The sequence below is a fragment of the Triticum dicoccoides genome, chromosome 1B, assembly GCF_002162155.2.
Source record: "Triticum dicoccoides isolate Atlit2015 ecotype Zavitan chromosome 1B, WEW_v2.0, whole genome shotgun sequence".
NCBI lineage: Eukaryota > Viridiplantae > Streptophyta > Magnoliopsida > Poales > Poaceae > Triticum > Triticum dicoccoides.
Genome location: NC_041381.1, coordinates 451480191 through 451497315, shown reverse-complemented (window position 1 = coordinate 451497315; position 17125 = coordinate 451480191). Strand labels below are relative to the sequence as shown.

The 17125-nt window shown below is 44.9% G+C and overlaps 1 pseudogene; it reads left to right on the top strand.

Annotated features, from left to right (window-relative positions):
• Window positions 1-2063: 2063 nt before the first annotated feature.
• LOC119351602 lies at window positions 2064-2202 on the top strand (annotated as a pseudogene).
• Window positions 2203-17125: the final 14923 nt, after the last annotated feature.

Here is a 17125-nt window from a genome sequence, read left to right as displayed (position 1 = left end):
TGCATGGAAGCCTTTTGGTCCCTGTTGGTGGCACCAACCGGGACAAAAGGCCCCCCTGCCTGGGCAAGCCGCAGTGGCCACGTGGAGCCCCATCTGTCCCGGTTCGTGGGCGAAGTGGGACTAAAGATGTTTGGCTTTAGTACCGACACTATAGTCTCGGTTCAGCAACCGGGACAAATCGGCCTTATGAACTGGGACAAATTGGGCTTTTTCTACTAGTGATATGTGGGAGGGGGCGCCACACATAACCACGACAATTGTTTAGCCGTGAGCGGCGCCCCCCTCCACCGTTTGCACCCTCGGTCATATTTTTGTAGTGCTTAGGCGAAGCCCTGCGGAGATAGCATCACCATCAGCGTCACCACGCTGTCGTGCTGCCGGATCTGATCCACCACCTCGCCGTCTTGCTGGATCAAGAAGGCGTGGACGTTGCCGAGCTGAACGTGTGTTGAACGCGGAGGTGTCGTACGTTCAATACTCGATCGGTTGGATCGCGAAGAAGTTCGACTACATCAACCGCATTACTAAACGCTTCCGCTTACGGTCTATGAGTGTACGTAGGCACATTCTCCCCCTCTCGTTGCTATGCATCTTCATGGATAGATCTTGCGTGTGCGTAGAATATTTTTGTTTTCCATGCAGCGTTTCCTAACACTTGTATTATGTGAACATTACTTTATCCATGATGTATTTATTCTTGAAAAGCAATTTTAATTACAAATTCATTTGAAAATGTCATGTGGTGACCATCTGGTATATTTTACCGTAGTAACCATAAATCGTCCATCGATAACGAAAATCTTGTTAACAACACAAGAAAACAATAAAGGAGTTTCACCAACAAGTCGGAATGAATGAAAATTCTCCTCCAAAGCAGAGTGAAAGGGATCCTTAGGGAAGGATCCTAAGTATTTCAAACTGTAAATAAAATTATATGCATAGGGGAGAAAAAAAGGTCTAAGGATCTCAAGCCCTTCAAAACCCCTAAAAAGGATAGAATCAAAGAAGCCGTAAGACTATGCTGGTTGGAAGTTGGAATCATGGAGTAATACAATACGATGAGTGAGAGTAGGGGTGACTTGGTTTGATAACACTAACCTTGATATATATATATGCATTTACAACATTCCAAAATTAGTTTCCTGCAATATGTTATCATATATGATTCTAAAAGCCACTAACAACATGCGTGATAACAGTTAAAAAATGGATTTGTTATGTTAACGAAGCACTGACTGCTGATATATACGATAAAAGGGCTCTTTTACTAATTCAAAATATGCAACGAGCGGATATAAAACATGATGAGCAACATCTGATCTATGCACAAATAGATAGCTGATACAAAGTTGTTGATATATAGCTGGGATCTCCCGAGGCACAATGGGAACAAAGCTTGAGTTAATCAGATTAAGCTCGAGATCTATAGACCAGATTATTCCATGCACGGAGCTGAGCAGGGGAAACGCGTGTTAATTAGGTTAAGCTTGTGAAATTAAGGAAGCGTGTGTTGAGGGGATTGGCCGTGGCGTGGGATGAGGAGGAAGACATGGCGGCTGGGAAGGAAAGGCTAGATGTGTTTTGGAAGGGAAGCTCTGATTACCATGTGAAATTACCCCTCAACAACCAAATCACCGAGAAGCTTACCCGTGAAAACTTCCTTCTGTGGAAGACCCAACTCCTTCCCCAGATACGTGGAGCCTCCCTCTTTGGATACCTAGATGGATCCATTGCCGAGCCTGAGAAAACCATCCCACCACCGACAAAGATGGCAAGGCTACGAGCATCCCCAACCCGGCGCACGCGGCCTGGGTTACCCAGGACCAGCAAGTGCTCGCCTACCTCCTGACCTCGATCACGAGGGAGGTACTAACGCAGATGGTCGCCGTGGAGACGGCGCACGCGGCATGGACCGCTCTGACGAACATGTTTTCGTCACACTCCCGCTCCCGCATCAACAACCTTCGGATCTCCCTCTCCAACCCCGAGAAGGGGACCCAGTCAGTCGCGGTCTACTTCACCAAGATGAGATCGTTAGCTGATGAGCTGGCGGCTACCACAAACCACTTGGCGAAGATGAACTGATCTCATACATCCTGGCTGACCTCGACCTAGAATACAACCCCCCGGTATCTGCTCTTGATGCTCGTACTGAACCACTTACGCTAGATGCATTGTACTCCCAGATGGCGAACTTTGATCAGCGCGTCGAGCTTCTTCAAGCCTCTGGCAAAGGCGGCTTCAGATCTTCAGCCAATGCCGCCACTCGTGGGCGTGGTCAACAGCGTGGTCGTGGCATGTCCCGTGGCCGTGGTGGCGGCCGCGGTGGACATGGACGTGGCTCTGGTGGTGCCTCTCCTGGCTACAACAACAATAGGGGGGCGCCCAGGACCAGGAGGACCAGGAGGACCGGCTGGTGGGGGCTTCCGCAACGACAATCACCCACACTGCCAAATATGCAGCAAGCCAGGCCACGTTGCCATGGACTGCTGGTACCGGTTCACGGAAGACTATCTTCCAGAAGAGAAGGTGGCCGGATCTGCAACAACCTCATCATATGGGGTAGACACAAATTGGTACACCGACAGTGGCGCTACTAATCACATCACGGGTGAACTCGAGAAGTTAACCACCCGTGACAAGTACCATGGAGGTGATCAGGTCCACACTGCTGATGGTACAGGTATGAATATTAGTCATGTTGGAAATTCCATTATCAGAACCCAAAATCAAGATCTCCATCTAAACAAAATTCTACATATTCCTACTGCCTCACAAAATCTCCTTTCCGTTCATCGTCTTACCCTTGACAATCATGTTTACATTGAGTTTTGGCCTTATTTCTTTTTTATTAAGGATCAGGTCACGGGGAGGGTGCTGCATCGAGGCAGATGTAGAGGAGGTCTCTATCCATTGATTCCGTCTAGGACGTCAAATAAACAAGCTTACGGTGTCACCAAGATATCTTCATCGCGTTGGCATGCTTGGCTTGGTCACCCTTCATTTTCAATAGTTCAACGTGTGCTTAGGAATAATAAACTTCCTTGCCATGGGGAGTTAGATGTTGAGTTGGTATGTGACTCATGCCAACGAGCAAAAAGTCACCAATTACCCTATCCGGTGTCTACTAGTGTATCTACCAAACCTCTTGAGTTGATCTTTTCTGATGTATGGGGAGATGCTCCTCTTTCTGTTGGTAGATATAAATATTATGTGAGTTTCATCGATGATTACACCAAATTCTCATGGATTTACCTTATTAAGAAAAAATCTGATGTTTCTGAGGTTTTTCAAAATTTCCAAGCACATGTTGAACGCCAATTTAATGCAAAAATCCTTGCCATCCAATCTGATTGGGGTGGGGAATATGAGAAACTAAACTCATTCTTCCAAAAGATGGGCATTGCTCATCATGTTTCCTGCCACCATGCTCATCAGTAGAATGGATCGGCTCAGAGAAAACATCGCCACATTGTTGAAGTCGGACTTGCTCTTCTTGCAAACTCCTCTATGCCATTAAAATACTGGGATGAAGCTTTTCTTGCTGCCACATATCTCATCAATTTACTTCCCAGTAGTGTTATCAATTTTGAAACCCCTTATGAACGTCTTTTTCACAAAAAGCCTACCTACAACTCTCTTCATGTGTTTGGATGCGCCTGTTGGCCAAATCTTCGCCCATATAATTCTCGTAAGCTTTCCTTTCGCTCCAAACAATGTGTCTTCCTAGGCTACAGTCCACGTCATAAGGGGGTCAAATGTCTTGATATATCTACTGGTCGCATATATATTTCCCGAGACGTCATCTTTGATGAGAATGTGTTTCCATTTGCATCTCTTCATCCAAATGCAGGCGCCCTCCTCCGGAAGGAAATCTTGCTCCTTCCTAAACATCTTCATTCATCCACTTCCTTTGATCACGGGGGAAATAATGGCAATGACCAAAGTAATGTGACTGATATTTGTACTACTCACACACCCTCTCCAGATGATGCAGGATTTGTGGACGATTATACAGGTGAAAATTTGGAACAGAATGATCCAGAATTGATGGAAAATGATGCATATATGGAAGAAAATATGCCCATATCGCATGTCCCGCTACAGGACAGCAGCTCGAGATCCGGTGTTGATCCAGGCGCGCGATCCGGAGGAGATACGAGCGCGCGATCCCAGAGCGCGCAATCCCATGAAGAAATCGGCGCCCGATCCGGTGCTGATGCATGCGCAGAGGAGGCAACGCGCAGCGGCACCCACCAACGTGACAGCTCCACGTTGACATCGGGTCCCGTGCGGTCGCCTGGCTCCAGTCTGCAGCGGATCCCGACCGGGCGGGTGCGCATGCCCTCAAGCGGAGGCAGCCAACACTAGGCTGCCACGTCGCCAGGCACATCATCGCCACTCGCGCGCGTGGAGCAGCCGATCCAGCCTGGGTCTGTGTCAGGTCCAGTGGGCTCACCTGGGCCAGGGCAGTCGCTGTCCAACAGTATAGATTCGGCGCATGCGCCTGATGTGCCAGCGCCCGGATCTTCTATGGAGGAGGTTGATTCCCAGATTGTGCAGACTCATGTGCGAGGTCGTACACGACTTCAGTCAGGGATTATGAAGCCACTGATTCCCTCAGATGGTACTGTTCGGTATGAAAAAAATTATAAAATAAAATATGGTTCATTTTGTTCAACAGGTGAGCCACAAAGTGTCCAAGAAGCATTGGATGATTCAAGATGGAGAAAAGCAATGGATGAGGAATTTCTAGCACTTCAAAAAAACAAGACATGGCATCTTGTTCCTCCAAGAAGTGGTAAAAATATCATAGATTGTAAGTGGGTCTATAGAATTAAAAAGAAATCTGATGGTAGCATAGATAGATATAAAGCCAGATTAGTAGCCAAATGATTTAAACAATGGTACGGTATAGATTATGAGGATACCTTTAGTCCAGTTGTTAAAGCTGCTACTATCAGGCTTGTTCTTTCTATTGCTGTATCCAGGGGATGGAGCTTGAGACAGCTAGATGTTCAAAACGAGTTTCTTCATGGTGTTCTGGAAGAAGAGGTCTATATGAGGCAACCACCAGGATATGAGGACAAGAACGCACCATTTCATGTGTGCAAGCTGGACAAGGCTCTTTACGGGCTTAAGCAAGCCCCAAGGGCATGGTATTCTCGACTGAGCTCAAAACTTCAACAACTTGGTTTCATTCCTTCAAAGGCTGACACTTCACTCTTCATGTTCAATAAATATAGAGTGATAATATTTGTTCTCATTTATGTTGATGATATTATTGTGACAAGTTCCTCTCAGGAAGCAGTGTCAGCACTGTTGAAAGATTTGAGTTCAGCCTTTGCATTAAAGGATTTAGAAGATCTACACTTCTTTCTTGGAATTGAGGTAAAGAAAATCAATGATGGTATTGTGCTAACACAAGAGAAATATGCTTTGGATCTTCTAACTAAAGTAGGTATGAAAGACTGTAAGGCAGCACCTACACCCTTGTCCAGTACTGAAAAATTGTCAGCTTATGATGGAGAACCACTTGGACCAGAAGATGGCATGAGGTATAGAAGTATTGTTGGTGCATTACAGTATTTAACTCTTACAAGGCCAGATATTTCCTTCTCAGTAAACAAAATATGTCAGTACTTGCATGCACCAACCACAGTTCACTGGACTGCAGCTAAGAGAATTCTCAGATATGTCAAGCACACAATAAACTCAGGTTTAGCATACAGGAAGTCATCTTCTACCTTATTGAGTGCATTCTCAGATGCAGATTGGGCAGGTGATATTGATGACAGAAGGTCAACAGGTGGTTTTGCAGTGTATTTTGGCTCAAATCTTATATCTTGGAGTGCAAGAAAACAACCCACTGTATCAAGATCAAGTACAGAGGCAGAATACAAGTCTGTGGCCAATGCCACTGCAGAACTTATCTGGTTGCAATCTCTTCTTAAGGAACTTAAAGTTTCTACAAGAGAAATTCCCTGTCTTTGGTGTGATAACCTTGGTGCTACCTACTTGTCAGCTAATCCTGTATTTCATGCTAGAACTAAGCATATTGAAATTGACTATCATTTTGTCAGAGAAAGGGTGACTAATAAATTACTTGATATAAGGTTTGTTTCTTCTAAGGATCAAGTTGCAGATGGTTTTACAAAGGCATTGCCTCAGAGAGACTTGGAGAACTTTAGGCGCAATCTCACCTTGACCAAGGTGTGATTGAGAGGGGCTGTTAGGAATAGTCTAGAGAGTTCTAGATATTCTGTTGTACTCGGTTTGGTTGAGATAAAACCAGAACCGAATCCTGCCTAGAGTTGTTTAGATTCATTCTTATCTCTTTATTTTCTTGTATCCCAAGTCTGTAACGATACTTTGTATACGCCTCAATCAGGGCTTGCTGATCCTATATAAACACGAAACCAGCGGCCTACTACGGTAGGTAAACACGCTTCCTTAATTTCACAAAGCTCAGGAAGACGAGCAGGTTATCTGAAGATTGAATAAGATTCTTCCCGCCTAGCTTGGTGCATCTACCAGCGTCGGATGGCGTGTGAAAGTGTGTCTCCGGCGATCTCATATGATTTTGTCAGTGGTTGCCTTTAAGGGATCCGCTCGTATCTGGCCTCCTTACATCTATGTCAGTGTGTTTTCAGGTTGGATCTTTTCAATCGACGCTTTTCTTCATCAGCGACGGTTCATGCCCTAGTGCGCTGGTCCTATGAGGCCTTAGCACGACGACTTTCGGACTGTCTACTACAAGTTTTGCCTCGCTCCGGAGAGGGATGGGGATTAACGGCGACACGCCTTCGTCTCACTTCAGTGTTTGTAGTCGTCCTAGGTGGTCTACGGATTTATATGTAATTATTATTATTTTTTATGTTCGTTGTACTGCCATGATGAGTTTTCCCACAATAAATAAATTAGGTTAGGCATGAAGAACATCCGAGGCGCGCGTTCGGTAGCAGCCGTGCATGACGCCTGTTATGTTCGCGTGGCGTGTGCTTTTGCGAAAGGAAGGCGCATGATCTATGGATTGATTGACCATGACCAGTACAACAGCCATGATGAACCGGGTACGCGACCGAATGATTCGAAACCGTGTGTGGCGCGCGCGCGTGCATGCAGAGGCAGAGAGATGCATGGATCGAAGCTAGCAAAACCTAGCGTTGGATTCTGTAATGATTTCGTCGCCTGCGGGCCGACGGAAGCTGGAGGCCTGGCCAGAACGACGGTCCATGGAGACTTGGAGCCAGAAACGAGAACCGGTGCAGCACTTCACTCCACTCCACTAGATTTTCAACTGCTGCTGCCATAGGCATGACTACCTCTCTGCAGCTCTGCTTCTGAACACTGACTGAGTTAAGACAGTCTCGCTGGCTGGAGCGATGAATTGCGATCATGGCGCGCACACTGACTGAATACTACCACTACAGTATATAGCCGGCTACGCACGTAAGCGGGTCGGCGCTGCATCATTGTCCAGGGCCCTTTCTTGGAAAGTTTATGGTCTACTGGTAAAAATAGAGGAGCGAGCACAGCAGCAAGTGAGGTCATGCATGCATGCATCCGGTAGTAAGTAGTAACTCGGTCGATAGATCGCCGAACCGGCGGGCCGGCCGGTGAGGTCGGTTTATACAATTATTATTACTGACGTGTGGCGCGATCTGTCCTCGGATTCCATATCTGTCCGTCACGCGCAGCAGATATTCTTGCAAGGGACCGATGCGTGTAGTGCGCGCTAGCACATGAAGTGCAGCACGGTCTGCGCAAACAAAAGACGGAGCGACCACTGAATTTTGGCATGCAGAAGTTGTTGAACAAATCCATGCAATTCTGGCTAGTTATATATCTCTCCGTTCCTAAATGTAAGTCTTTGTAGAGATTTCACTATAAACTGCATAGAGATGTATATGTTGTTATATTAGGCAAGTTCATGATTAATTCCAGTAAATAATTCATGACTAGAAGAGATACTAGCATGCAATAATCTAGCAAACTAGAAGACCAACAAGACATGCATAACAGCAGCAAACACGTAACAATAGCTGTAGAAACAGATATGAACAAAGGACGTTGGACGTACTGATCGTTAGCTATTATGGGTGCGACAGTGTTGATGACGATGTTGGCGACGATCTGCTGCTGACGGCGATGAATACGACGATGAGTAGTACCGCCCGACTTGGACGGAAGGCGATCCGTGATGACGAATTTGAGCAGTCGCGCACAACGCTTCCCAAAAACCTAATTCGTCCTCTCCCGGTGCAGGATCGCAAAGACGAACGGTTCTGGAGACCTGCTCTCCCACGCGCCGATGCACGCCGGCGTTTGGGATGGAGTAGACTACGATGGCGGCGCAAGTTGTGAGATGAGGCAAAAGCCTAGGTGTTTTTCGGTGTATCTTTGGCCGCAGCCGTTAGCTGTATATATATTAGGACCAGAGGCGGTATTGTGTCGCAACCACAATCCCAAACCGACTCGGTTTTTAATTCGTATACTTACCAGACAAGAAATCAAAAACTTGTCTGCCAAGACATAAAAATAAAACGACAAAAAGAAGCTACGCTCCTGTAAGGAGACGAACCGGATTTCGGCGGACCATTCACGCGCATGTCGCATGTACGCGCCGCCCCGCCCGGCCAGGCCAGGCCAGGCCAGGCGAGCGAGCGCGCGCGTGTGGTTTTTCCTTTCTCTTCTCACACACCACTTAGAGTGGTGGAGAGAACCCACTATATAAAGAGGTCCAACTCTTCTTCAACTTCCAAGGTGGGATTAAACTTAGCACCACCACTTGTCATTTTACACATGGGCTTTGAGATTTCAGAAATTGCTATGGGCCTAGCTCATTAATTCTAACAATCCCCCACCAGATCTCAAATACCCATTTAGAGATTTGCCTTCTCTCACCACTTGTTTAATATACCAGTGTTTCAGCAGAGACTGTTAAGTTGAACTTCTGCCTAGAACTTTAAGCTACATCCATTCACAACTTGACAATGAACTATGCCTTGAATTGCTAGTTTTGTGTGAACAGGTTTCACTCAAAGTCTTAACCAGTACCTGACCGCCAATAGGCTACCCCGCGGTTTGGAGCTTATACGTCATACTCCCTGGTCTCTTCGTGAGTTTACTAGAGATCACCCAAATCTCATAGACTGCGACGTTTACAGTCAGAACTCATATAGGTGTGTACTTTCAAGACTGCTCTGTAGGACAGCATCTTTGCTAATTATAGCCAATAGAACCACATTAAGGCATGTTGCCGACCTGCCTTACAGATCTGAGCCTTACAGCTCTGAGAGTTTTGCATCTTCACTTGGAGACGATCATAAGTTATTACTCTCCTCAGTTAACCAATAGCTTTTTCTTCCCAGATCCTAATTCACGGGATCTCCGATCACAAAGGTTGGGTTACTACTATGGTGTAACATCTATGGGTCTCATACCCATCTCCCTCGATGCAATATCTATCACATTTCGTGATAGTCCCTTTGTAAAGGGATCTGCCAGGTTTTTGTCTGTTTGTATATACGTAACAGTTATTACTCCGAAATTTCTCAACTTCCTGACAGACTTCAAACGTCTTTTCACGTGTCTTGATGACTTTGCATTATCTTTAGAATTGTTCACTTTAGCGATAACCGTTTCATTATCACAATTCATAAGAATAGCCGGTACAGGTTTTTCAACAACCGGCAAGTCCATCAAGAGCTCACGCAGCCATTCTGCCTCAACAGTAGCTGTGTCCAAAGCAGTTAATTCTGCTTCCATAGTTGACCTCGTCAATATGGTTTGCTTGCAAGACCTCCATGACACTGCGCCACCACCATGAGTAAATACATACCTACTTGTTGCGTAAAGTACATCAACATCGGAGATCCAATTTGAATCACTATATCCTTCTAGCACAGCAGGATGCCCTGAATAAGTAATTCCGTAACTCATAGTACCTCTCAGATAGCGCAAGACCCTTTCTAGTGCATGCCAATGATCATCACCCGGGTTGGACATGAACCTACTCAGTTTTCTCACAGCAAAAGAGATATCTGGTCTTGTAGCGCTAGCTAAGTACATGAGTGAACCGACAATTTGAGAGTATCTTAATTGATCTCTCGTTTCTTTCTTATTCTTTCTGAGTGTCACGCTGGGATCATAAGGTGTTGGAGAAGGCTTGCTATCCATAAAACCGAATCGGTTCAAGACCTTCTCAACATAGTGAGATTGAGTTAATGTAATCCCACTCTCATCCTTAATAAGTTTGATGTTTAGAATTACATCGGCTTCTCCCAGATCTTTCATGTCAAAACTTTTTGATAGAAAAGACTTGACCTCATTAATTGCATTAATGTTTGTACCAAAGATCAGTATGTCGTCCACATACAAACATAATATGACACTATTGCCCCCACCATGGCGATAGTAAACACACCTATCAGCCTCGTTAATGACAAATCCTGCAGAAGTCAAAGTTCTTTCAAACTTCTCATGCCATTGCTTAGGTGCCTGTTTCAGACCATACAAAGATTTTAACAACTTGCACACCTTTCTTTCTTCACCCTTTACCACAAACCCGTCAGGCTGATCCATATAGATCTCCTCTTCCAACTCTCCATTGAGAAAAGCTGTCTTTACATCCATTTGATGAATGATAAGACCATAAGAGGCAGCCAAGGAAAGTAACACTCGAATGGTGGTCATTCTAGCAACGGGTGAATAGGTGTCAAAGTAATCTTCGCCTTCTTTCTGAGTGTAGCCCTTGGCCACTAGCCGCGCCTTGTACTTATCAATAGTACCATCAGGCTTTAGCTTCTTTTTGAACACCCACTTACAGCCCACAGGTTTACAACCATATGGTCTATCAGTTAGTTCCCAAGTTCCATTAGAAAGAATTGAGTCCATCTCATTATGAACAGCTTCTTTCCAATCATCTACATCCGGAGATGCATATGCTTCTGCAATCGTCTTGGGTGTGTCGTCCACAAGATATACAATGAAATCATCACCAAAGGATTTTGCAATCCTTTGTCTCTTGTTCCTTCTAGGAACTTCATTGTTATCCTTCTCAAGGACTTCCTCATGTGATTGTTCGAAATATTCATCAGTTGTACTAGATTCAGGAATTATCTCAGAAGAAAATCTAGCAATGCTATGCATATCTTTCATAGGAAATATGTTCTCAAAAAATGTTGCGTCACGAGATTCCATTATAGTACCAACATGCATATTAGGTACTTCAGATTTTACCACTAAAAACCTATAAGCAATGCTCCGTTGAGCATACCCTAGAAAGACACAATCCACTGTCTTTGGTCCAAGTTTGCGTTTCTTAGGAATAGGAATATTGACCTTTGCCAAACATCCCCAAGTGCGCAAATAAGAAAGTGATGGTTTTCTCCCAACCCACTCCTCATAAGGGGTTTTATCTTTATTATTGTTGGGAACTCTATTCAGGACATGACATGAAGTCAATAGAGCCTCCTCCCACCATGCCTTAGATAAACCAGCAGTGTCTAACATGGCATTCACCAAGTCAGTCAATGTGCGGTTTTTCCTCTCGGCCACTCCATTTGATTGAGGTGAATAGGGAGGCGTCCTCTCATGAATAATACCATGTTCCTCACAAAATTCATCAAAAACTTTTGGAAAATACTCTCCATCACGATCGGACCTAAGACGCTTGATCTTTCTCTCTAGTTGATTTTCAACTTCAGCTTTATAGATTTTAAAGTAGTCTAATGTTTCATCTTTAGTTTGCAACAAATAAACATAGCAAAATCTAGTCGCATCATCAATCAAAGTCATGAAATATCTCTTTCCACCTTTTGTCAACACACCATTCATCTCACAAAGATCAGAATGTATGAGTTCTAGAGGTGCCAAGTTTCTCTCCTCGGCAGCCTTATGAGGCTTTCGAGGTTGCTTAGATTGCACACAACTATGGCACTTAGAACCTTTGGCAACTGTGAAGTTCGGAATTAAACTCATGATGGATAGCCGAGACATTAAACCAAAATTAATATGACATAAACGAGAGTGCCAAATACTTGCATCATCATTAACACTAGCACAAATTTGGTTTATTGACTTATTGCAAAAATCTGAAAGAGAAAAGCGGAACAAGCCTCTGCACTCATAGCCTTTTCCTATAAATTGTCCAAATCTTGACACGATTACTTTATTGGACTCTAAAACTACCTTAAATCCATCTCGACATAGAAGGGAGCCGCTAACTAGATTCTTGTTCATAGTAGGGACATGCTGCACGTTCTTTAGTTGCACAATCTTTCCCGAAGTAAACTTCAGATCCACCGTGCCAATGCCACGAACAGGGAAGAATCCCTTGCGACCTGATAAGAAGTAAACAGGGAGATGCCAGCACACACATGAACGTTAGCACCCGAATCAATCCACCACGAAGATGATTGAAATACTGAAAGCACAATAGGTAAATTACCATACCCATCAGTATTGCTAGCGGTTACCATGTTGACAGTCTTGGAGCTTGTTTTCCCTCTACGGTCTGCACGCTCAGGGCATTCCTTGGAAAAGTGTCCAGCTTCCCACAGGCATAGCACTCTAGCTCAGCCTTGTTGAACTTCTTCTTCTTGAAGGTAGTAGTCTTGGTAGGCTTGTTAAAAACAGGTTTGTTCTTCCCTTTGTTCTTGTTCTGTGGGTACCTCTGCACCATGTTAGCAGTAGGCTGAACCTCACTTCCTTTTTCAGTGGTATCTTTAGCCCGAGCTTTTTTTTCAACATCAAGAGATGCAATCAGATTTTCAACTGATATCTCCTGTCTCTTATGCTTCAGAGTTGTGGCTAAATTCCTCCATGAAGGAGGCAACTTTGCAATCATGCACCCAGCCACGAATTTGTCGGGTAGAACACATTTAAGGAGTTCAAGTTCCTTCACAATGCACTGTATCTCATGAGCTTGTTCAACCACAGAACGGTTATTCACCATCTTGTAATCATGAAAACTCTCCATGATGTACAGTTCACTGCCTGCATCTGTTGCACCGAATTTTGCATTCAGTGCATCCCACAGAATTTTTCCGTCGTTTATGTGCATGTACACATCACACAGACGGTCAGCAAGAACACTCAGAATGCATCCCACAAACATAGTATTGGCTTCCTGGAATTTTCTATGATCTTCGTCGGTCATTCCCTCTGGAGCATCAACACTAGCGTGGAAAACTTTCAGAGCAGTAAGCCAGAGCGTGGTCTTCACCTGCCACCTCTTAAAGTGCACACCGGTAAACTTATCCGGCCTCAGTGCATCAGCGAATCCAGCTATAGTTAACTCAGGAAATTGCCTAGAATTAGGTTTTTGGATTGTTGGAATATTAGGCAAGTTCATGATTAATTCCAGTAAATAATTCATGACTAGAAGAGATACTAGCATGCAATAATCTAGCAAACTAGAAGAACAGCAAGACATGCATAACAGCAGCAAACACGTAACAATAGCTGTAGAAACAGACATGAACAGAGGATGTTGGACGTACTGATTGTTAGCTATTATGGGTGCGACAGTGTTGATGACGATGTTGGCGACGATCTGCTGCTGACGGCGATGAATACGACGATGAGTAGCACCGCCCGACTTGGACGGAAGACGACCCGTGATGACGAATTTGAGCAGTCGCGCACAGCGCTTCCCAAAAAACCTAATTCGTCCTCTCCTGGTGCACGATCGCAAAGACGAACGGTTCTGGAGACCTGCTCTCCCACGCGCCGATGCACGCCGGCGTTTGGGATGGAGTAGACTACGATGGCGGCAAAAGTTGTGAGATGAGGCCAGGCGAGGCGAGCGAGCGCGCGCGTGTGGTTTTCCCTTTCTCTTCTCACACACCACTTAAAGTGGTGGAGAGAACCCACTATATAAAGAGGTCCAACTCTTCTTCAACTTCCAAGGTGGGACTAAACTTAGCACCACCACTTGTCATTTTACACATGGGCTTTGAGATTTCAGAAATTGCTATGGGCCTAGCCCATTAATTCTAACAGTATACAGATGCATTTTAAATTTAGATTCATTCATTTTGCTCCGCATGTAGTCCACCTAGTGAAATTTCTACAAAGACTTATATTTAAGAACGGAGGGAGTATTACTAAAACTGATTCTTGAAGGCAGCTCAAACACATACACATTCTCCCCGTCCCCGAAAAGAAAAGAAAAACGCATACACACTCGGTTTCAAAATGGACATATTACCATCTTGCTCTCTCTTTCTCTCTTGGCGCGCTGGTACGTAGTAGTACTCCAGTAGATTTAAAAACACGAGTAGGATGGAGCCATGCTAGCTGGATGGTGCCATTTCGCCATTGGTGTGTGGTTTGCGTGAGGAGCAAGAGATCGTCGGTCGAGGATGATGGACTATGGAATGATGGATGGAGGTGATAGATAGCTTGTGTTGACCCAAACCTACCTGCCCTAGCTAGCTGCAATCAATCCATCCGCACAAGCCCTTCCCGCGCCTCCTCCTGGCCATACTAGTGTAGATCGAAAAGGTTGGAAGGAAAAAAGAGAGCGGAGCAAACACCAGCTATCGCTGCAGTAGACGCTGCAATGCGTCTCTCCGTACGTAGTACTACTCTACGTCCGCGGCATGGCATGGCACGGCACTCAACTTTACGCCACTGTTACCCACTCTGCAAGCAAACAGTAAATAGGAATCGACTGATGGATCGATGGGATGGGATGGCTAGCCCACGCATGGATGCAACGCAAAGTAAAGTGTCTTGATCGCGTGTATATGTGCGTGCGGGAATTCCCATGATGATTGGAAACGCGCGCCCTAACTTCGCGGCCACCGCGAGCAGGCGAGCGATCGGGCCGCAGCAAACCCAGCGACGACGTACGCCAGTTGACCACCGTCACGTCGACATTCCGTGTCCTGCTCTCCGTAGCAGCATGGAGCAAACTCTCAAAAGACGCGTGCCATGCAAGTGTGCGTTGTTGGTTGGGAAAAGCATACGCATCAATGCATGCATGGGATGCACACAAACTTTAAATGCGTGATCAGTGGTCATGTTTATCTTACTGTATGTCATAACGTGTACTGTAGAAATTCATTGCCTTTTGTTTTTCACATGGGTCGGCCATGGCTATATTTCTATGAAAGCGTTGAAATGTGATTTCTTTTTGTATCACACGGCTAGGCAATGATGCATACACGAATGGTAATTCACTGGCATGAAGACATGGGTTCTGCCCACTAGGACTACACGTGTCGAAGTTAAGTCTGTCATTCTGCAGGGGTCAACGGTGCTCAGATCAAATGTTCATGTCACCATGACGTTGCTCAAAGTGATCTGCAGTTGCAGAATACGTATACAGCAATGGGAGTTCACGGGTTAAGTATACTTCCTCCGACCGAAAATACTTGTCGGATAAATAAAAATATTTGTCAAAGAAATGGATTGTTTTTGGACGGAGCGAGTATGTAAGGCTGCATGTCGTTGGCAGTTTTGTTCTTGCAGGCAAAGAATTGGGAAATTGCTTCCAAACGAAATAGAGGCGTTTGACTAAGACAAGTAGAAAAAAATATTATGAAACAAATGCATCTATGAGAAGAGAGGACAAGAGAGAAACAAGTTTTTGTCTTGAGCTGAAATGAGAAAGTAGTGTTGTACGTAGGGAAAATACACAGGAGTTCCTGGATGCTCCACACCCCTATACGGATATTAAACGTAAAAAATAACCAAAAGAAATCTGAAATTTGGGATATCAAACATGGGTTCTCAATCTACTTCCGTGTTAAATTTCGTGAAAAAATATAAGGAAACGTATCTGCGGCGAAGGAAATACTATCCGAATAAAAATCCATCCAAACAGTTTTTTCTATACATAGGATTTTTTTTTTGCCCTTTTTGCCATGAATACGTTTTCTGGTCACGAAATTTCACATGGGAGTAGATCGGGTACCCGGGTTTGATATCCCAAAATCTCAGATTTTTTTTTCATTTCTCGGTATTTTTTTGAATCTAATGTTCGTATAGGGTGTGGAGCAACCGGTGCTACAAATCCGCTTCATGTACGTAGTTTGTAGTTAAAGTTATAATTACAAACTTTGAAAATCCTATGCTATAATCTACAGTGCCACAGAAGTTTATCCCAAAGCACTCCAACATTACCATATTAGTTAATCTAGTTTCCCTTCAACATATATGTATATATGAACCTTAAGGACCGATCGATGACAGAGAGAGACACGCCCATCACGAAGTAAAAGAATCTCATAGCCCACTACGCTACACAGCACACCGCGGTATGGCTATAGCTTTGGCGTTTGGGTGAAAGCTAGCTGGGTAGATCGAAGTGCATCATCATAACTTGGCCGCTCGCCGTCGCCAAACACTCAATCACCTGGAATTGGACGGTTGCTTGCTCTGTTCTCGCAGCCTGTCCTGCCACGCCCCTCTTCGGCTCAGAACCAGTCTATCTATCCTGACCATGATGACATGCGAGAGGACAGAGACACTTCTCCTATCTACACTAGATCTCTTGATGATGCAAGCAAGGCAAGGGAGGGCGTGGCCTTGAGAAATGGCTTTTCTAATTTGGCCCTTTGGGGCAGACATGGCGCTAGCTTCAGTGCCACTGTTACGGGGTAGTTAGCTTAGGGCATCTCTAACGTATCTTGCTTAACTTTAATACTCCATCCCATCCCTTATTCTAGTAAAAAACTTACTTTTAAAGATTAAACCTTTTTTTTCATCTAGCAGATCTGCAAAACTTAAATCCCCAACTTTTTCTTGCCGGTTCATCCAAATATTTGCTCAACCAATTGAAATAAAAGCATCACATCATGAAACAATTCAAATGCACCACATCATAATTCAACTACGAGCATAAATAAAGTTCATCCAATCCAACATATAACTAAACATAACCATAAGGCAGGTGGACGGACGGGCTATCGTTTGAGCGCGGGGCAGCCGCATGCACCGGGAAGCAGCGAGGGCGACGCTCCTCGGTCGGGGTGCCGTTTGAATGCCTAAGAGGTCGCGTCGCTCTGAGCCGGCACGAATGCGGCGCTGGTGCTCTAGAGCGGCATTGACCTTTTCGGGCGGGAACGCACGCGGCCGCGGGTGTTTTTCTTTTTGTGCCAGATTAGTC